Source organism: Cebus imitator, unplaced genomic scaffold (genome assembly GCF_001604975.1).
Source record: "Cebus imitator isolate Cc_AM_T3 unplaced genomic scaffold, Cebus_imitator-1.0 Scaffold272, whole genome shotgun sequence".
In the NCBI taxonomy this organism is placed as follows: Eukaryota; Metazoa; Chordata; class Mammalia; order Primates; family Cebidae; genus Cebus; species Cebus imitator.
In genome coordinates, this window is record NW_016107587.1 from 2,965,301 (window position 1) to 2,988,282 (window position 22,982).

Genomic DNA, 22,982 nt, shown 5'->3' on the forward strand with positions numbered 1-22,982 from the left:
GGTGGAGGGCTTCATAGATAGTGGATGGAAGCTCTTTATTTCACTTGAATAATACAGTATGCATTATTTTGGGTGTGAATTATTTTACTTAATATTATCTAAGTTTCATCTAAATTATCCTACATCAAGACAGTTTATGCATGGGATAATATCCTATTGCATGGTATAATAAATATTCCCACAGTGTACTTATCTATTCTATAAATGTCTTTAGGTGTTTGGGTTGGTTCCAAGATTGAGATGTTACAAATAACATTTGAATTAACATTTGCTTGTGTGTTTCTTGATGAAAATGTGCATGAATTTGTCTAGAAGTGGATTGCTGGGTCTTAGGAAATGTTTGCCTTCAAATTTAGTAGTTAATGTCAAACTCTTTTCTAAAGATACTGTATTAATTCTTCTCAAATTTTCTTTATCATCTTATTGAAAACGAGTTTTTCTCTAATTAATGTTTATCACTTATAATTTATTTTAATTACAGAATCACATATTTTAAGAGTTATAAAAAAAGTTTGCAAACCAAGTAGCTGTACCTTTGAATCCTGTATGTGAGGAAACCAAAATTCGAGGACAGAAATAAGATTTCTAAGTATACCTTTCAATGTACGCAGTTTTCATCTTCCCTGCTAGATTTTATTATTCTTGGATTTCTTCACAGCCTTTAATACCTGTGTGGAATAAAATGTAAACACATTTTTTTGAATTTGGAAGAAAGGCATTTTCTTTCTTCTTGTCCTTTTTTCAATGTTCAGTTTCCTTTAATGACTCCCATCTCCCTGAAGGGGATGTGCAGGCAGCTAGGTAATGGCAAGAGACGTTCCTTGAAAATCTTGCCCTGATTGAAGGCTTTGCCCACATGCGAGAAGGCCCCCTCCCAGAAGAAGGACTCTCGAACCAGCGCTGTGTCTCATCGCTGCTAGGATTCAGTTTCTGCCATGCGTAGGACTCGTAGTCCACCTGCCAAACTGGACTCAGTGGAAAGGCAAGCTCCTGGCCTCTGAAGATCCACAATCCAGAAATGGAGCTGCTATTGATGGTTCCAAAGAGGATGATACTGTCAAAGGCATTCTTCCTCAGCCTATCCCGTCACTGGAACATTCCAGAGATGAGATTGCAGCTCATGAAGGTCTGAGTGAGTTCTTCAGGGAAGCAATACTCTGAGTACCACAGGGACCAGCCATCCTTATCAAAGTGCTTCCAGAAATATGACAGTGCCACAGAGAGTGTGTCCTCACTGGAGTAATTGCGCTTAAATTCATTTAACACAAAGGTACTCTTGGGCAGGTGAGCAAAGGGGTCCTTGGCCTTGGGCTCAGCAACCTGCACCTGCTCATATTCATCAGTCTCCTCCCAGAAGCCGGACAAGCTGCGTTTTTCTCCTGTGAACGTTTCTCTTTCCATGGCGTGTCCTTTTTAGGTTGGCTCTCTGTAAACTTTTTAGCATCAAACCGGGCCATCTTCTCATACAGTTTCACTTCCCCCAAGACAGCCTGGAACTGGGGCTAGTTAATGCAGGTGAGGAACCAGTGGTTGGTATTGGGAAAGGCCTGGCGGAAAGAAGGCTCTAGAACCTGCTTATAGAGCCACAACAGGGTGCAGATAACTGTGATGTCAGCCAATGTAACTTGTTCACCCACCAGAAAAGTCCTCGTCTTCAAGTGAGCATCCAGCAGCCCCAGAATTCAGGAAGCAAGGCATTTTCTTTGTAGAACTTTACTTACTGTGACCTGACAAGGTTTCCCTACTTAGAAACTAAGTAAAACATATATATGTATACATTTACGGTGTATTCCTCAGATATCAACCGAAAACGTTCTTAACTTCAAATTTTATATGTATAACAAAGGTTGAATTGCTTAATGTACAACGTTGTTAGCTTTCTGGTGGCATTTTTTTCTCACTTATACATTGTCTATTCTCCAATGTGAAAAACCCAAACTGTGGGAAAAGCAATTGTAAACAGTTTCTTCAGATTTGTTTCCTTTCTGTACTTTTTTTTTTTGTTATGTGGTTATATCAGTTATGGAGAAATTTTATATATACATATATTTTTAAAAATTATGTATGTATTTAAATGTATACCCATTTAAAATATACACATATATATTTAACAAATGGTTTTAGGACTTAATTAAGAGCAGTTAAAATGTGGTTATAATGCTGAGAATATTTATTAATATAAGGGAAATTTGGTTCGGCTTAACTTACAAGCAAACTCTAGATTTTAATTTCATGTTAGAATTAGGTGTTATAAAGAAAGTATATTGCAAGGAAAGCTATTTAGAAACCTCCAGGCTGCTCTAGTCTTCCTGCCTCACTGGTGGAGGGTGGGGGAAGAATTCAAATGTAAGAAACACAGTGCTGGTCACACTCCAGGGACATGGACACACTAAAGACCATGCTCCACCTTCCTCTCAGAACAAGAAAATAATCAGAAACACAGAGGACACCATTTATTGATAAAGGGGTAAATTCAAAAACACATAATGATCCATGATGCACACAGTCTAATGATATGTGGAACAAAAACAAATTGGTAAGTATACTGTCAGTCTAAATAGCACTATCAAACAACTCTTATCTAATGAACATTCATAGAATACTTCATCCAACAACAGCAGAATATGCATTCTTCTCAAGGTCACCCAGGTATACCACCTTCTGGGACATAAAACATACATTAACAAATGTAGAATACAGAAATTATACAAAGTATGTTCTCAGACCACAATGGAATTGAAGTAGAAATAAGTAATAAAGATAGCTAGAAAGTTTTTAAAGACTTGGAAAACCATTTTTTTGAACTAAATGAAAGTGAAAACACAACTTATCCAAATTGATGGGATGCAGTGGATGCAATGCTTGGAAAGAGTTTATAGCTTTAAATGTGTACATTATAGAATGTACATATTAGAAAGAAGAAAGATTGCAGGTAAGTGGTTGCAACCAAAATGCTAGTGGAAATATAGATACTGAAGTTCAGGTTGATGGGGGACTTAGATGGAAATGAGGATCTTAGGAAGTAGAACAAAGGTCACCCTTGTTACTCCTTAGTAAAGAATGTGACTGCATTATGTTCATGCTCTAGGGATCTGTGGAAGGCTGTACTGAAGAACGATGACCTGGAGTATCCGGCAGAAGAAATTTCTAAGCAGCAAAGAGCTCAAGAAGTAGGGTGGGGCTGGGCGCGGTGGCTCAAGCCTGTAATCCCAGCACTTTGGGAGGCCGAGGCGGGTGGATCACGAGGTCAAGAGATCGAGACCATCCTGGTCAACATGGTGAAACCCCGTCTCTACTAAAAATACAAAAAATTAGCTGGGCATGGTGGTGCGTGCCTGTAATCCCAGCTACTCAGGAGGCTGAGGCAGGAGAATTGCCTGAACCCAGGAGGCGGAGGTTGCGGTGAGCCGAGATCGCGCCACTGCACTCCAGCCTGGGTAACATGAGTGAAACTCCATCTAAAAAAAAAAAAAAAAGAAGAAGTAGGGTGGCCGCTTCTAACAACCTACAATCAGATATGGGAGCAAAGGAAAGATTTGAAGTTGGAATTTATAATTAAAAAGGAGGCAGAGCATAAAACTTTAGAAAATTCACAGCTGGCCATGTAGTAGGGAGGGAAAGAGCATTTTCAAGGGAAGAATTCAACATTATGACTGAGCAGGAGCAGCAGGCTGCTAAAGTGATTAGCATAACTCAAAGGGAGCCAAGGGCTAAGAGTAAAGACAGTGGAAAAAAGTTCCCAAAAGCATTTCAAAAATCTTTGGGGCAGCTCCTTTCATCACAGAGGCCTAATAGGACAGAAGAGTTTCAGGGGCCAGGCCCAGAGTGCTGCTGCCTTGTATTGCCTGGAGATGCTGCTTTCCTGTGTTCCTGCAGTTCCAGTCCCAGCAGCTCAAAGGGCTCCAGGTACTGCTCAGGCAGCTGCTCCACAGGGCACAAGCTATAAGCCTTGGTGTCTCTCACATGGTGCTAAGTCAATAGGTACACAGAATCTAAAAGTGGTGGAGACTCGGCAACTTCGTCTACGTCTCAGATGAAGTGTTGGAAAGCCAGGGTGCCCAGGCAGAAGCCAGCCCCAGAAGGAGAGCCCCTGCAGAGAAACTCTAGTAAGGGAATGCCAAGGGGGAATGTAGGGTTGAAGACCTTGCACAGAATCCCCACTAGGTCACTGTCTAGTGGAGCTGTGAGAATAAAATCGTCACCCTCCAGACGCCAGAATGTTAGAGCCACCAGCAGTATGCACACTCAGTGTGGAAAAGTCACAAACACCAGACTCCTAGCAGTGATAGCAGCCATGCAGGCTGTGCCCAGCAAAGCCATGAGGGTGAGGGTGCCCAAGACTCTGGGAACCCACTCATACCAGTGTGCCCAGAATGCAACACAAGGGAGGTTATTATGGAACTTTAAGATTTAATGTATGGCCTGCTGGACTTCATACTTACATGGGGCCTGTTACTCTTTGATTTTGGCCAACTTCTCCCTTTTGGGATATGTTTACACAATGTCTATACCACCATTGTGTCTTGGAGGTGAATAACTTGTTTTTGTTTCTACAGGCTCACAGCTATAAACAAACTTCCCTTGAGTCTCAGATGAGGTTTTGGACACTTGAGCTGAATTGAAACAATTTAAGACTTTGGTAACTATTGGAAAGGAATGATTGTATTCTGTTATGTGGAAAGTTCATGAGATTTGGGGGGCCAGGGACACATATAATTTGGATATTTGTCCCCTCCAAATGTCAAACATCATGTTGAAATTTGATTGCTAATGTTGGGGATGGGTCCTGGTGGGAGTTGTTTGGGTAATTAGACAGTTCCCTTATGAATAGCTTGGTGCTATCCTCAGGATAACGACTGAGTTATTGTTGTATTAGTTTCTGCAAGATCTGATTGTTAACAAGAGTCTGGCACCTCCTCTGGTCTCTCTTGCTTTCTTTCTCTTGCCATGTGACAGAGCTGCATCCCTTACTCTTTGCCTTCCCCTTCTACCATGGGTGGAAGCTTCCTGAGGCCTCATTAGAAGCAGATGCTGACACCACACTTCCAGTACAGCCTGCAAAATTGTGATCCCAATAAATCTTTTTTAAAAATAAATTACTCAGTCTCAGATATACCTTTATAGCAATATGAATGGATTGAGATAGGTAGATACATGTCTTTATACATTTGTTAAAACCCAGAATTGTAGCACAAAGAGTAAACTTTCATATGTGCAAACGTTTTTAAAAATAGAAAGTCAGGGCCAGGCGCTATGGCTCACACCTGTAATCCCATCACTTTGAGAGGCTGAGGAGGGCAGATCACAAGATCAAGAGATTGAGACCATCCTGGCCAACATGGCGAAACCCCGACTCTACTAAAAATACAAAAGCTACTTGGGCGTGGTAGTGCATACCTGTAGTCCCAGCTACTCAGGAGGCTGAGGCCGAAGAATCACTTGAACCCGGAAAGGGGAGGTTGCAGTGAGCAGAGATCACACCACTGAACTCTAGCCTAGGCGACAGAGTGAGACTCTGTCTCAAAAAAAAAAAAAAATAATAATAATAAATAAATAGGAAGTCAGGAGATCTCAGGAAGAAATGTAAGCTGTGACAGGAAAATCTAACTGTATACAAATGTATAAAACAACTGCAATAAAGTCAGTGTATGGGGAGGAGGTACTGACCTAAGAAACTTTAAAAATGATTCGGGTCTGTCACTGAAGGCAAAAGAAACTGTAAATAAATAAGCGCTGTTCTATTTGATAAATAGAACAGTGGCAATTCTGAAACCACTGGGTATGTATACCCAGATTGAACAATTCAGTAAGTGGATAGTAGATGGTGGGAGCCAGGTTTGTCACTGTTGGAGTGGGAATTTATAGACAGCAAGCAGAGGTGGCTAGAATAACTCAGGTAGTAGTTAAGTTGGAAATATCAGTGTAGACTCATATTTAGGTTAGGATAGACACAGATATTTACACATTGAAATTGTTATAGATAGGGGTGTGGATGTATTTTTATGTATTTATACACACATGCATTATGAACACAAACAATAATCCACACACCTGTGTCCTTGCTCCATAAGACGTGGGTCTAGAGGCAAAGGCATCATACTAAGCAACAAGCACATCTCACACACGGATCTTGATTTCTAATCTTATTTTCCAATAAAACAAACCAGGTCTTCTTGGAGAAATGGCTGATTCTAGGACTGGAACTGGGACTATACAAGATGATCTTGGAGCCACTTTGCAGTGCTGGCAAATAATGGAATACTCCAAAAACAAACAAAAACAACTTATTTAGATATGTTGAAGGAACATAGGAATCTGCTTAAAGAACTCCAAAAGGCTAAACCTGGAGCAATGTGACCCCAAAAGATATAAAATCATATTGAATTACAATCCAAAGTATAAAATAAATACCCATAAATTCAAACAGTTTCTCCAATTGTGACCTGTTGCAAAAGAAAACATTCTTAATGAACTCATGCAAATCACTATCATCATAAGGTAAGAAAACTCACAACTAGTTTCCAAGTTCTGGAGAAATCAGAAAAAAATATGCTCCAAATTTTGTTTGGAAAAGTATGTTTTACTCAGTTGTTGAAAGCTGTAAATAACTAAAATGAAAAGTCTTCGTTGCTCTGGAAAACGCAAAGTATCAGCAACATTTTAAGTAAAAACAGCCAAAACCAAATTACTTCAGTTTTCTATCAGTTAATACATTAAATAAGCTGCATATGTCTTTGCGGACTTTAGGGTTCTAACTATTATTATTAACTTAGAATAGGATCTTGAAAATTTTGTTAAATATCAAAAGTTTAAAACATTGGATATCACAAAATAGAATCCCAGGTCACCATAAGTCATTTATATAGCCAAATGATAATTAAAAAAATTTAAAAAAGGAAAAACTTTTACTCTGATAGAGAGGAAACTCAGCTTTCCAAATAACAAGACTCAATGACTATAGCATGAAGCCAACGGAATCAGTTTCTTCCTTCCCCATCCCTGCCGCCTTTTTTGTTTTTGTAGTTTACTTAAAAGGAAAACAAACATTTTTTATTGTTTCTTAGTATTTCAAAAAATTGTTTCAAAAGAGGAAACCAAATTTTATGTTTGCTTTAGGTGCATCTTTAATGCTAAAGCTAGTTTTTAAATAAAATTTTATAAATCCATCCATTTTTTTATTAATTTGACCACAAGGCAATAGTTTTATAAACTTTTTTAGAATGCTTTACAATTTTCCATTAAACAGCAGATTAATTTTCTACAAAAATCCCATTATTTGGGCTCATGGGCCTAGATTCGAACCCCACATTTGTGTGCTCTTATTTTAGTGATTAACCTATGGAAAAAAAAGTAAAAATCCCCTTCAATCTTAGTCAACTTGCTCATATAAACAAAACTTTCCTCACAAGACCAACCTTTGCAGACCCTTTTAAATTTGCTTAAACTTTCAATTTGTCCTATTACGCTTTTAGTTTAAAGCAATCTTTAAAACCTTCTGAACTAGACAAAATTACATTCCCTTTAACAAAAATCACACTCGCATGCCATCTTATAATCTTTTACCAAAAACACATTTTACTTTCCTTACACACCTTGTATGTAAAGCTGTTTCTCCAGTAGCCTCAATTACATGTTATAACTTTAACTCTAAGCAAGTTTTGTTTTTGGTGAAAGCAATTTATTTATGTACGAGGTGTGAAGCTTAGATCATCAGACCGAAGTGCAGATTCGATCTGACTTTTTTCAACATGGCTAGGAGGCATGGCTACCTTTGCATGTCCCCAGGCCTTATCTAGACTCTAACGCTCCAAAGTAGGTAAAGTGAACAATTTCCTAAAAGTCAAAGTAGCAATTTATGACCTTAAAGCATTTAGCAAATCTGATATTTGACCTAAATTTAGACCAAATGTCTAAATTTTGAAGACATTTTTATTTTACCAATAATCTTTAAAACTGTCTTTATTTCCAAAAGATTACTAACACTACGTGAAGGAAAAGGCATTAAAGTTTCTATTTTTCTGACAAAATATGATTTAAGTGCTTATTTTTCTAAGCCAATTATTTTGAGCTCTTTTATATACACATCACACACACAACACATAAATAGAAGAGGAAGAGAATGAGGAAAGCTTGCAGTTTCTACAGCCTAAGAAGCAGGCACAGCTGGAAGGCAAGAACAGATCCCCCAAATTAAGAGTGTCATTTGGTACTGAATCCTGGTTCCCCAAAAAGGAGAGAAATACAATGGGAGGAGATAGGGTTGTGCTTCTACCATGCAACTCAAAGCTAATCAGCTCATTTTGTAATCAGCCCATTCTTCATGGGATTCTCATCTGTCAGTGGAAGGTGGGAATGTTCCTGTATCTTCCAGGAGGCCAAGAGCATGTGTCTCTGGTTCAAGCATGCAAAGAGCCAAGTATCCCTTCCTAACTGCATTAGCCTTCCTCAAAGTATATTTTCTACCTAGCTATAATACACCAAAGCTAAAAGCTCTCCCATAATGCAAAGTTATTTTTGATATTCCTAAAAGTCAAAACCATCAGCTAATGCAGGGCAAAACAGAATAGGGTCTTAGATTTTGAGAGGGACCTACATTTTTTTCTTCAATTTTCGGGGTTTCATAAGGTAAACAGGTTCTTCTCAGAATGAGGTCTGTGATGCCTCCTTAATTTTTCCCCAGGAGTCCCAGGAATTCATCTTGGGTTCTCTCACATGGACATCAACAGTGGCAAGAAGACAAATGGAGAAATAAATTCAGTTGACAGAAAAGAAAAAGTTTTTTGTTTTTTTGAGACAGAGTCTCACTCTGTCACCCAGGCTGGAGTGTGGTGGCATGATCTTGGCTCATTGCAATCTCCTCCCCCTGGGTTCAGGCAATTCTCTTGACTCAGCCTCCCGAGTAGCTGGGATTATAGGCACCCACTAACTACCATGCCCAGCTAATTTTTTGTATTTTTAGTAAAGATGGTCTTTCACCATGTTGGCAAGGCTGGTCTCAAACTCCTGACCTGAGATGACCTGCCCACCTCGGCCTCCCAAAGTGCTGAGGTTATAGGCATGAGCCACTACACCTGGTTGAAAATTTTTTTTTTTTTTAGAAAAACACCATTCAAGAAGAGAAAAAAGTAAAGGCCTTTTAAATACATACAGCTTGGACATCCATTTTTAATTAAGCTAATTTTAACCATAGAGCTCTTTTGTTGAAAAAAAAATTGTTTTTAAATCTGTTCCTAGCCAGGGCAACCAATATTTCTGGCTATTGAATTCTACCCCAGGTAACCTTCCACATGAAATTAGTAAGTTTTAACTAAGGGTATAATTTAACCATGGACACATAAGGTGTTTTAAAGGGATAGTAAGCAGTTTCTTTGTTTAACAAGATTTAGAATCTTCCCAAGGGTAGTTCAGAGAAAGAAAAATTCAAGACAGGAAATCAGAAGCTATCCATGGAGAAAAAAATCTCTCAATAAGTGGAAAGTTACACAAATAATAAACTAGAAAGGAATCATTCTGGAAGTCAAGAATCAAACCTGGGATTACTGAAGTCTTTGAGGAGGCTAGGGTCTCTAGGCAAGATGGAGAAACTAAAGGCAAGGGAGGAGTCACATGGTGATCCAGAACTGGGCTCAGAACCTAAGTGTCATATCTCAAAGTCAGCATGACACCAGATCCAACTTCCAGTGTGCTTTTTTATCTCTCTTCCTTAATTCCGTGAGTTCTTGAACAACCTTCCGGATAACAGCCCTTCCAGCTCTACCTCTCCTGGGACCTCTGCTCTCACAGAAATCCTGTTGGCTCACCTCTTCCAACTGCTCTGCCCTGGAGTTGAATCTTGGTGTCTATGGGGTATTGGCTGAAGGATCACCTTTGGATACCGAAATCCACAGATGCTCAAGTCCCTGATATAAAATGTGAGCTTTTGGAGGGAGGTGGCCCTGTCATCTCTGGGCGTTTCTCAAAGGTGACAATACCTCAGAAAATGTGTCAAATGACTATCAACAATCCTGCCATTGAAGATGATACAAATTGTCTGCGTGATTTTCCTGTTCTGGATAAGACTGCTAGGGATGTTCCAAAGCCGTGGAGGCCTACTCGAAACCCTTTGTTGAGAGGCTACATGGCTAGAAATGGGAAACCTGCCTAAAGTTCCTGTAGCACCTTGAGCTCGCTCACCATATTCCTGCTGACTCCCGGCTCTCTGAGTCAACCACACATGAAAGTGGAGCTTTGATCCCAGCATCTTAAAAATCCTCCACTTGGAAAAGAGTCTGTTCTCCCTAGAGGATAAAAGTGAAATTGCACCTCTGTGAAATGTGTTTGCAGCCAGGTGCAGGGCTCTGCAGGAGTCAGCCCTGGGACAGACTCAAATCTCTCTCAATCAATAGCTACGTTTAAACTTTCCATTCCAAAGTGTCTGAAATGGAGATGACCAAAGCAGTCCAGAAACCTAACCCCTGCAACTTGGGTCACGCAATGTGTCTTTCAGCCACTGACATCATTTATCATTATGGGCAAAGAAGGAAAAGGCCCAGTTTTCCGCAGATAAAGATATGTGACTCTTACCAAAGACACCCGGCTTCAGCTCATGAAACAATTATTCTTAGCACAATGTAGGCCACTACCCACCTTAAGCTCTGGACTGTATCCCTGGCCCTGAGCTTGTCTGCACATACTGTGGATCTGCAGTTTCCCATAAGGTAAGCAGATCATTAGCAATATTAATGACCGACCCACTGTCTAAAATGCTGCCTGACACATAGTAGGCATACAGTAACTATTTGTTGGACAATCTGCAAAAAAAAAAAAAAAGCTAAGACAAAACCTTAGCTACTGAGCTACACAGCATTGAACAGTTTCTATTGCTTTTCCCAGAAGCCTAGAGCTTCCAATTTCAAGCTCGCAATGGCTTTTAACCACTTAAGGTAATTTTTTTTTTTACATATATCAAAGCTCACTTTAATATTTTCAGCAAAACAGATATAGGATTATACCAATGTTTATTATTATTATAACATTAATACAGCACTTATCAGACTTGATATACTCATCACCTGGAAAATTTGTTTAAATGTAGGTTTTTTTTTTTAATTTTATTGCATTTTAGGTTTTGGGGTACATGTGAAGAACATGCAAAATTGTTGCATAGGCACACACGTGGCAGTGTGATCTGCTGCCTTCCTCCCCATCACCCACATCTAGCACTTCTCCCCATGCTGTCTCTCCCCAACTCCCCTGCCCCTGCTGTCCCTCCCCTATTTCCCCCCAACAGACCCCAGTGTGTAGTGCTCCCCTCCCTGTGTCCATGTTTTCTCATTGTTCAACACCCGCCTATGAGAGAGAACATGCAGTGTCACTTAAGGTAATTTTTAGGGCTGTGACATGAACTCCAAAATTCCTGTCTTCTGAATGGTGGAGACCAAGAGAAAGTATCCACACATGGTCACAAGGTCAAGCTCTTAAGTACAGAGAAGAAGACAGTAATTTCATCTGGTATCGGTTTCAGGGACCTGCAGCAAAGTTTGTAACTGACTATCCTGCTGGGCTGCCTTGAAAGCAGTCTTTTATAGGACCTAAACCCGCATTCTATTCTGTGAGACCTATCCATTATAGAAAGACAAATTCTTAGTACAAAATGCACCAGGTTTGCTATAGCCTAAGACTATGTCACAAATCCTGGTATATTTTCTATTAACCAAACCCTTGTAGAGGACACAAACAGTGATGTTTATTGTTTACACACATACACACACACACACACACACACCCCAGAAACTTGGCTGGTAAGAATTTCTTACTCTTTTTTCTGGCATACCAGGTTTCCAGGTCCTCTTTCTCTCTAACTTTTAGAAGAATGGAGCAGCTTTTGTTGGCGCCATTGACTGGCAATTGTTGTGGGAGACCAAACTCCATTTCAAAAGAAAATCATCCGTATCTGTTTTATAAATCCATAGGCAAAAGCTTCACAGTTTTGCAAGATGCTGCCCAATGGGCTGTATAGGGACCCAAATTAATGTTTTTCATCCCCACAGAAGCAAAAATACACATAACAAAAGACACTAGTCACCTCATTTAGCACCCAATATTGACCTGGCAAAGCTCAAACTTTTTCCCATTGGTCCCGGTTGTCATCAATCCACTCCAGATGGTGAGGGGTGATCTTCGACCAGGACAGGAGAATTGCAATAGAGAAATAATAATTCACACAGAGCTGGCTGTGCTGAAGACCAGAGTTTTATTGTTACTCATATCAGTTTCCTCATTTGTTCTTTCTAAACTTTCTTCCAATAATGGTTTCAGAGACTTTTCTCTAGTGCTGTGGTCAAGTTTTATTCAAGCACAAGTCATAAGAGTGCAATTAAACTACCTTTAAAAGAAAGGGACATTATTTCAACCTGTTTGAGAGCCTCAGTTGGTCTGTATTAATATGAGGACATCAGGAGGGCTTCCACTCAGCTGCAGGGTGTGCTCTGAGATCACTTGACTTGTCTTTTAATTTCTCTTTCTGTGGTTTGTCTGACGTGGAAGCATCTGTAGAACCTGTCTGAGCGTCACTATAATTTGATATCATAGCAGTACCTGGGTGCATGGCTATTGAGAAAACCATAGCATTCTAATGCCAGTGCTGTTCATCCATCTAAATCCATGTGAATTGAGCAGTTGCCAGGTTAAACCTTAGTGTTAGGAGAGGGATGCTCATGGGCAGAAAAACAAATGAATGACCCTACTGTGATGGACACAGGAGCTCTTCATAATATTAATTAATATTTATTGATATTGTTGCACTAAATTTATACTGTTTAATGTATTTGATCTAGTAATCAAATACAACTACCATTCATTTTCTTTTTTGTTTGACAATGTGTAGAATATAAATATCTGAACAAAATGACCTTCAGAGAGCCAAAACTTTGCTGGGTAAACAAAATATTAATTAACTAAAGGCTTGAGAGTTTAAACTTTTAGGAGATTTGAGCTGCAAGAAAATCCAAATCAAAGTGGTCTAAGGGTGAAGCTTTATGGTTTTCCACAAGCCAGCACCCCAAGGTCAGAAGCAGAGTTTCACAGCTGCCCTTCTGCTTCAAGAATGCTTCTGGTTGGGATTCTCTTTGCTGACTTTGTTCTTAGGTTGGGAGAAAATGACTGTGGCAGTCTTAGAGCCCACAGCTGTGTAATGCCACTTTTAGGAGAGAGGCTATTATTTATTTATTTTGTTCAGAGTCAGAAAATACTTCCCAGAGTGTTCAGAAATTGTCCCTTATTGCTAGATCTTATCGATATGTTCTTTCCTGCATAAGCCCCAGCTCGGGGTGACATGCACACAGAGTGGCTCCAGCTTGCCATGCACAGGCCTCATAGAGGCAGTCTGAGTAGCAGTGTGTGGCTGGGACTATTCGAGGAGGGAGGATTCCCTGGCACGAAGGCCCAGGCTTTATGGCATGCTCAGTGTGAGGTCAACCTTCATTCATACAACAGCCCACACCTCAGGACACCAGGAGACCCGGCATTCACAGATTCATGCTCCTTCTCCTCATTTCACATGCAAAACGTCTATCTCCACAAAAACATACTGAGTTTCTAGTCAAATAGAGAAACCCAAAGCCTCATCCAGTTACTGCATCAAAACCAAGTCCAGGATCTCTGGCTTGTGCAGCTTCCGCTCTGTCATGTTCCTCCTATTGCCGCAAAACCCACCCTGCAACAGCCAACATGTAGTGGTATTGAAGGAGGGGGCCGCAGAATCAAAAAGTCAATCTCATATGATGCAACATGAGAAACACACTCTGATGACCGGTTGTTGCCAGTTCCCCTGCACAGATACAGAGTGGACACCTTGTTCAGCAAGTCCAGCTGGCTGTTACTGTTCACTCTGAGGATATCCACTGCCCTGAGGCCCATGGAGCTCAATTCTGCCGTGGGAAGCCTCATCTTGCCCATTGAATTGCATCTGAGATCTTGGATGTCCTTCCTGATTCTACTTTAACAACCTAAATCTTACTGTTGCAAATTGGGCTGATGGAGATGCTGGGCTGGTGCTCACCTTAGAAGCTACACAAGCCAAGACTTGGATTTCTTTGGCAGTTTGAATCCTTTAAATGGTTACTATCTTCTTCTAGGCAACTGATGGTCTTGACTGCCCCTTTCCTTTGAGTCTGGAAATTTCTGTCTCTTAGCAAAATGCTGCTGCCACTGAGCCCTTAGGATCAAGTTTAAAAGACTCAACTTTCTTCCAGCCAAAGCTTTGGGACATTTAGGTGAAAAAAAGATCAAAGAATCAGGATGCATCTGAGTTGCACCTTCTCAGAGATTGCCTTCCCCTCTGTTAGGTCAATAGTGCCTAAGAGGGGGTGCTCAGCAGGTGATATAATTTGGCTCCGTGTCCCCACCAAAACCTCATTTCGAATTGTAGTAATCCCCATGTGTTGTGGGAAGGACCTGGTGGGAGGTCACTGAAGCTTGGGGGTAAGTTTTTCTCGTGCTTTTCTTGTGATAATGAATAAGTCTCATGAGACCTGACGGTTTTATAAAAAGGAGTTCTCCTGCACATGCTCCTTTGCCTGCTGCCATGTAAGATGTGCCTTTGGTCTTCCTTCGCCTTCCACTATGATTGTGAGGCCTCCCTAACCATGCAGAACTGGGAGTCCATTAAGCCTTTTTTTCTTTTAAATTACCTGGTCTCAGGCTTGTGTTTATTAGCAGCATGAGAATAAACTCATACAGCAGGGTTCAGATTTGTCGCATGTCTCATCTACCTCCTCCTAAACTTTGCACCTACCTAACTAGTCTGCTAACAGATTTTTACTTGGGACCAAATGGCATCTTCTTAACCCCAGAAGATGGCTTAACTTTTTGTCTTCCTTTTGAAGTTCGTTCCACTGGCTAAGAAGGTTTTGGTCTTTCTTGCCATTTTACTTTCAGGCAGGTCACCTTCAGCCTAAAGCCTTACTGCTTCTTGACGTGTGGTTTTGAGGAAGAGCACAAGTCAACACATGCTGATGACAATGTTGAACTTCAGCTGAGTCCCTGAGCTCCTGGAAATCCCCCTACTCTGTCTCCACATATTGCCAAATAAGAGCCACCGCTATCCTTCCACATGGCTCTGATAAGACTACATTTAACTCTCTTGTTTGGCTGCCTTAAAATGCCAGGACCCTCCATTTTTTATTAATAAATATTCTCCCTTTCCCAATAGCCTGAATACAGTCCTCTCCTGACTGTCTGGTTTCCTGCCATATTTCCAAATGCAGGAGTACCGTTTGGCCCGTAACACAGTGCTTTAATCCACTTCCCAACCTAGCAGAGGGGAGTCCTCACTGCCCCTCACTCTTTTAGCCTGAGATTTTAGTCTATTATGTGAGCACTCCCAATTTTAAGTTCTATGTTGACTTTGAAATCTCGATTTTAAGTTCTGTATTGACTTGGAGTTTTTGAGATGAAAGTGATAGAAACTGAAAGGAAAATTGGCATTCAGAATGAAAGACACTTATGAGTTTACCAGTTTGGGATCTGAGACAGGGACCCCTCAGGATGTGCTCAGTCAGGGCCCAGTTCTGATTCTCTGAGATGCTCGAAGGTCTGCCCTCTTATGTACATCCATTTAAGCTCTGACAGGCAGAGAGATGATCTGTTTCACATCCACAGGAATTAATGAAGATTACCCAATGATAACAGGCAAAGGCCATTCATTCAGAGCTGCTCTAGCAAGGGGGCCGGCCACCATCACCGCATTTGTTCAAGAATCACAGGCATGCGGAGGAGAGGGGAAGCTTCACAGTGGGAAACAGACAGCTCAGGTGAGCCCTGTTGCAGTGCAGACCGCCTGCTGGGGGAAACTGAGGCAGTCCACTGGAAGCAGGGCTGCCTACATGATTGGTTAGGGGAGCATATTTGGCTTCTTCTGGTTGGTCCTAAGCAGGGGCAACATCAGGGAAGCTGCCAGTTATTAATCATGTCCTAGTCATTTGCAGCCAAGTATTACAGGAGTTATTGTTTAGCCTCCTGAACCAGTTGTTAGAGTGGGCTGGCTTCCTATCAGTCTGACTCACAGATCGTGGGCTGGTTTCCTGGGCTGGTACTGTAGTCTGTGAGTTGGCTTCCTGGGCAGGTTGCCACAGATTGTGGGTCAGGTTTATTTTTGTATCTGGTCTGGCCATTGTCCATTCACATCTCTGCCCTCCATTCTCAGTCTCTCACATTTCTCCATTAAAGCATGGAGAGAGGAGAAGGAGAAGGAAAGAGAAGGAGAAGGAGGAGGAGGAGGAGAAGGAAAAGAGGAGGAGGAGAAGAGGAGGAGGAGGTACAGACAGAAGATGTGGGGGGAGAAAGGGAGGAGAAAGAAAGGAAGAGGAAGAGAGGATGAGAACCAAAAGCTAAATTTTTTAGAAGCCACAGGAAAATATCTGGATGCACTGATTTGGCCTTAATTGTTCTAGAGGCCCATTGCTAAGGCCCACTGATATGGGGAACAGGTTGTGACTATAGTTAAATTCATTGTGCCCAGGGGTCTAAGAGTTTATGCTTTCCCAGAGGGAAACAGGTTACCTGGGGGAGTAGGCATCTGACTATAATAAAGATTCTATCAGAAGAAGAAAAAAATACTGCCACAACATTTTGTCTTTCTGGATAATTTTTTTATTTGTCCATGTTAAACAATTCAACTTTAAATCTGTCGCCGAGTATCTGGGACCATTTTGGGTAGAAAAAGATGCCGTGTCTAGCGTTCCATTTTCAGAGGAGCCCCCCAGCACTGTTATACATGGAAGCATTTCAACTTCCCAGTATAGCTGGTGTTATTATTTACACATGGAGTGGCCCATGGGGAATCTGGTGCACACAGTTATTGTGAAACAATGGATGTTGCTCCAGGTTTCTGAATTTCATCCACATTTATTTTGTTGTTACAAAGTAAAAAAAAAAAAAAAATCCCTAAATAACCAAATCCCTTGCAAAGTGGTTTGGTAAATTTAAGATTCAGTTGTTAAATATTTCCTTATTTGTGCTTCAAAACTTATAAAAGACACTTACCATAACCATAACTGAATTTCATTGTTAATTTTTAGATGTTTTTATAAAAGCATTTTAATAATGAAAACAAGTATTTTTTCATTTATTTATATATTTACTCATCTAAAACACTAGCTACTGATCAATATCAGCAATGAAAATCTATTGTCTTGTCTTTAATAATACCAAAAAATACATCAATGGTTATTCTTGAGAGGGGTTGGAAAATAACTTTAAATCTGCATATCTGTTACAACTTTGAGATAAATAAAAATATTTTTTCTTGCTTTATTTTGGGGAAGAGCTGATTCCTGCTATGAACAGTGGCATATGCATAGAAAACAGGATGCAGGAATGCCATAAAGTCAAAGAATTTAGGCTGTGTATACTGATCAAAATGATTTCAAAATGATCTTCAAGCTTAATGTAATTTAAAGCCAACATATATTTGTCTTTTTATCTTCTACATGGATGTATACATTCATGACATACATAAAACAATTGTAAAAGAAAAATGAATGCCGAGTTGCTAGTCCTATGTGTCAATTAGTCTCCGCATGCACACGCTTGTGTTGATTGGCTTTCTACGTACGTTGATTTACTGTCATCAGCCACTCTCTGCTGAAGGAGCCTCCATGACATCTCCTCAGCTCTTTTTATACATCTTGATAAGCCATATGTCTGTCCTCCATTTTCAGGACACACCTCTGAAATTTAAAAAAAATCTGTTATTCTAACAGAGCACTGAGTTTAATATTTATAGATCATCTCTATTTTGCCAGATGCTGTCGTAGCTGATGGGGTTTTAATGATAAAATAACATAGCACATGTCCTCTTTGGACCTTTAGGCCAATGGTGGAACAATGGTGGTGCACATCAGCAATTACTATAGGAACACGGGACATGGGCAGAAGACAGAAGGGACACGTGGCTCACGTGCGAAAGACGAAAAGGAATAGCCCAAGTGTGGTGTAGAGAAATTTATTCTATGTGAGAAACGCATGTCCACAGGCTGGAGACCCAGAAAAGAATGAAGCTCCATGATGGAATACACAGATATTTGATGTGACTCATGTGCAGCATGGATGTGGGAAGCTGGCTGGAGGCTTGATGAATAAGGGCATACAGGCCGTGGGAGGAGTCCCGGAGGCAGACCCCTGAGTGAGGCGAGCTGCTGAAGAGTGTTAATCTGGAGAGGGGATAGACATGTAATGAGGAGCCAAATGTGTGAAGAAATGTAGGAACTATCCCCTCATTGGTTCTCACATGCGTTCAACATGCATTAGGTGATAAGTACCTGTGTTGTAGTTGGAAGTCATTCCGAGACTGGAAGGCTCAGAGACACCCAGGGAACTCCTGAAGACACACTCTGAGGGGCATAGAGTCTTGTGTGGGATACCTAGGGCATAAGAGTCAGATAGTGGTGAACTGTCAAAGGACCGTGCAGGTTAAGAGCTGTGCAAGATTCAAGGAGAGATAAGTAATGTGAAATAAGAGGAAGATCTTTATGGAAGGAGAGTCCATGTAGAGTAAGTCCAGAATTAATAGGTGGGGTAGATTATGAGACTGAAAGAAAATTTGCCTCAACACAATTTGACTAAACGAAATAGGGCCTAAAATATTGGATTAAAAGTAAGTTGCTCAAAATAGCAAATCCCATTTGAATGCCATTTTGGGAAAAAAATTATGATCTTCCTCAGTAACTACATGTTTGAATTTATTAATTTCTTTATATGACCTTTATTCAATGCTCACTATATGCCACACCCAGTTCTGGGCCTTGGGGCACATCAGTAGATTAATAGACTACCTGCTCTCAAAAAGCGTGAATTCTAGGTAGTATCCACTGCCTAGATCATAAACATACTTTATGATCTCCTGAATGCATAGAGTTAGTGAATAAAATGTCTTTGTATTTGTTACTACATTTATCTGTGAGATAGAGAAATCAAAAGAAATGAATGAATACTCATTACATGAGTAATGTATACCAAATATTATGACTTTATACTATAAATATTTCAGTTAATAATCAGAAAAAAATCTGAAATGTAGATACTATATTTTCTGACTTTCTCATAGAAGAAACTAAAGTAAGGCTCAGAGAGGTGTATTAATCCAGTAACCATTAAAACTAAATGAAAGTTCATCAGAAGCACTGGATGTATGATCAAAGCACAAAATGAATGGCATTAGTGTAAACCAGTGAGAAGTAACCAGGGAAAATAGGTGCATGAACACACCACTTGTAAAGGAAATAAAACTATGGGTTCATGCAGGAATCAAGGTAACAAAGTGTTTACCAAAATATGGAAAACATATATAAAATGATATTGAAGATATTAAAGTATTAAAGAATATCTTAATTTTGAAAAATGTTGTAAGTGGCTGCAGTGCACCGTGGAAGACCCTTTCCCTCTTCACTATTGACTTTCGTTTTAGAATAACCTCCCTTTTACCTTTCTCACACAGAGACTTCGTGGCTATTACATTTTCTTAAGATGGAATGTTAAATATACCCCTAGATTTGAAAACAAATGAAAACCAACTGTAAAGAAAAGAAAAAAAAAATGTAAGGAAAAGAAAACACACTGTAATTAATTTGTTGTAAATCTTAAACCAGCCTTGTATAAAAAAACATTGTGATCACATTAAATTTCTTTGTTTTCTGCCTGTACAAAAAAAGAATATCTTAATTTAAAATGACATAGTCCATATTTAATTGTGATAAGAATCAAAGTTATGAAGATTTTGTTGGTGGATAAATCAATCTGTACAACTTATTTCCAAATAAATAATAAGAATTTGACACATGATTATAGAGTGCATTTGGAGTAAGAAAACTCAAGTAAGAGAGCAAAGTTTATGAAAAAGTTTAACAAAGAAGGTAGACATGGCCTGCTACATATTACATTTATTTTAAAGCTATAATAAAATTAGCTTAGTGATGAATACATACATCAATGAAACAGAAGACAGAATCAAGAAAAATATATGTATATCTCAAATGAAAATTGTTAGTAGAACATAGAAAAATATGCTTTATGATCTGAAAAGGTAAGTATATATTAGACAAAATGTAAAAAGAGTAACTAGTAAAGAAAAAAATTAGTTTACATCTATCTGAAAACCTCATCTTGAAAAAAACACACTGTAACAGAAGCTAAAAAATAGAAAGCATTTGGGAAAAGTATTTATAACATCTATAATAAACTGATCAATATCCGGAATATTAAAGTAATTTATCGAAATGAGAAAGCAAACAAACAATCTGAGAGATAACTTGCCAAAATATGAACAAGAAGTTCACATAAGAGGGACGTATGACTCATAAACTTCTAAAAGATTTTCAGTCTCCCTAGTAATCAGAGTCATAGACAAGCAGCCAACACTGAGAAACGTCTTCACACAAATCAGATTGGGAAAAATACAACAGTGTCATAATACAAATGCTGCTGAGGATGTGGGCAGATATCTTGCTTGCTTGAGGGCCCACAGAGTGGCATGACTTTAAAAGAAATTTAGAAATATCCAGTAAATTGGAAAGGGACACACTCTAAGCCCAGCACTTCTGCTTGTGAACACATCATCTATTGAATCTTGTGCTCACAGCAACACTGTGATTAAATGTGACATTGTCTGTTAGTGCAAATGTGGGAACCATCCAAATGCCCATTTATGGAAAATAGCTGCATGTCCAATATTAAGAAAACAGGGTGCTCTTTGAAGCATCTGCGAGTTTCCATCATGTGACATTTGCCTCCTTGTGACCAGGGCCTTGTAGTTTACAGGAAAGTGCAGCTCCCAGGGGCAGAAAGCAGGGAGGCTGGGGTGGGCCAGCTGCCTGCTGTCTCTAACTGGAAGCCACTACCTTTAGGGAAGGAACTCTGACTACTTCACTCCCCACTGGATCATCTGGGTTTTGGTAGGTGGATGGTGGGCGGGTTACAGATGAGAAAGAGCGGAGATGATGGACTCAGTGTTAGGTGCTCTAGTCAGGCCCATGCATCTCAGAGGAGACTTCCAGCAGGCTCTTGGATATGTGGGTTTGGACTTCAGCAGAAGGGCCCAACACAGAAATTACATGTGGAAGTCGCTGGTGTATGTGGGTATACGGTTATTTCTCTTGTTGTCAGTTTGGAAGAAAGTTGCAGTTACGGTAACTTTCATGTATGTGTCTCAAGGAGAAGGCCTTGGCAGATCTTTCAGTTTTGCTCTTTTGGACACAGACTCCAAAGACTCGATTTCCTTCCACTTATTTCCCTCCCACCACCCCTGGTAAATGCCTAACCACGGAAAGGCCAAGGGCTGTGATGTGCCAAGATGTACAAAATGTAAACAGCAGGATCAGAAACCAATCACAGAACTCTACTCTCTCAAGTTTTGCTCCTTCCCCAGATCCATGTACCTCTCGGATTCAACTCCAGAGAAAAGTGTTTGATGATTTCAGGGATTACTAAGGAAGAATATAAAGGAAAATTAAACTGGTTATGAATACATTTAATGTTAAATTTTAAGTTTTAATCAGGTACATTAATTAGGGAAAAGAAAGAAAATATTAACATGCAATTTTATTCCAAAAGCAAACTGGGCAGATTCAAATTTTTAGGCTTCTGAAGATGAGGGAAAATGCAAGATATTAATTTATCAATCCGTGTATTGATGCCTGTGTGTGAATATGTAAGGCAGTGTGTGATAAGATTTATATAAGTTAACATTCAAACATAAATTATATAATTTTATAGTAATGATCACTAAAGTTAGGATGCTGATTAGTTGTAGATAGAAGAGAGAATGGGTCTAGATCNTTTATATAAGTGAGGGTGCCAACTCCAATGCGCATGTTAAGCAGTGCATGGTTGCACTCCCCACCACCTATGAGGCCTCCTAATGTTCTCAAAGTATCACCTGCTGACAGCTTCCATTGGACAGAATGTTTTGAAAATCTTCCTTTCAAAGTACATCACGTATACAAACTATGCCACATGACTTTATAGTCAGTTCTCCAAATCATGAACACAGTTGTCTCAAAAAGTTAATTTATTAGTTGCCTTGGCCTTAAATATCATTTTTCTAGAAAAAAATATTTCAAATAATAATTGGATGCTAAAAGAAGCCTAGCTCAATACCTCATCCATTGTAATTTGAGAAAGAGGAAAGTTTCCATAGTGGTAAAAAGAAGTGATATTCAAGAACTCCCTGGATGAGAGCGGAAGCCAAGTTCATCACATATAACAATGTAATACAAGAGTTTCTTCATCCAGACACAAGGGCTCTCTCTGCAGTGGTATGAAGGGGAAGTGGAGTATCCTGGGGAGGAATTGGGAAGTAGAAAGAGCCCAGATTTGGAGATGAGAAAATTCTTCTCCCAAGCTTAGCCCTGCTACCAACTGACCAGGTGCCTATGGGTAAATACCTTTCTCTCTGTGGGTAGTTTTAGTTTGTTGTTAGTCAATAAGATTCATAAGATCAAGAGTTCAAATTCTATAAATTTGGATATAAGATCTTGATCTCATGCATCTTCCTTTTTTCTTTCCAGCAAATAGTGCTGTGCCTACCATAGGGGACAAAAACTCAACACAGCTGTGGGCTGAGTATTTACTGGATATGTTTATTCATGATTTAACTTAACATTTTCTGTCTCCTTCACCTCCTCCTCCCTCTTTCTCCTATCTTTGTCTCTGTCTCTGTTTTGAAAACTTAAAAATCTTATGTAGAACAGGTACCCCACCCATGATGCTTCTTGTTGGGCTATGTGGGCTTCCAGAAGACAGTTCACGGAACAAACCCACCGCCTGGTTCCAGGTGTCAGACTCGCCTGAGGATGGCAAACTGAAACAAACCACAGGGCCACAGCCCTGAGCCTCTCTTTTCCTGTCACCCCAGGAATCAGAGTAAGGAGATGTTTTGGTTAAATATTGTAAAATAATTGCTTTTAAAACTGTTCAAGTTTTTAAAGGTTTTTTGAGGTATAGTTGAT

At 39.8% G+C, this 22,982-nt stretch overlaps 1 pseudogene across 1 annotated transcript; it reads right to left on the bottom strand.

The window, feature by feature from the left end:
* Positions 1-748: 748 nt before the first annotated feature.
* LOC108284193 lies at positions 749-1,682 on the bottom strand (annotated as a pseudogene). Its single transcript, XR_005195811.1, has one exon. The product of XR_005195811.1 is annotated as an elongation factor 1-gamma-like (transcript).
* Between the last annotated feature and the right edge of the window lie 21,300 nt (positions 1,683-22,982).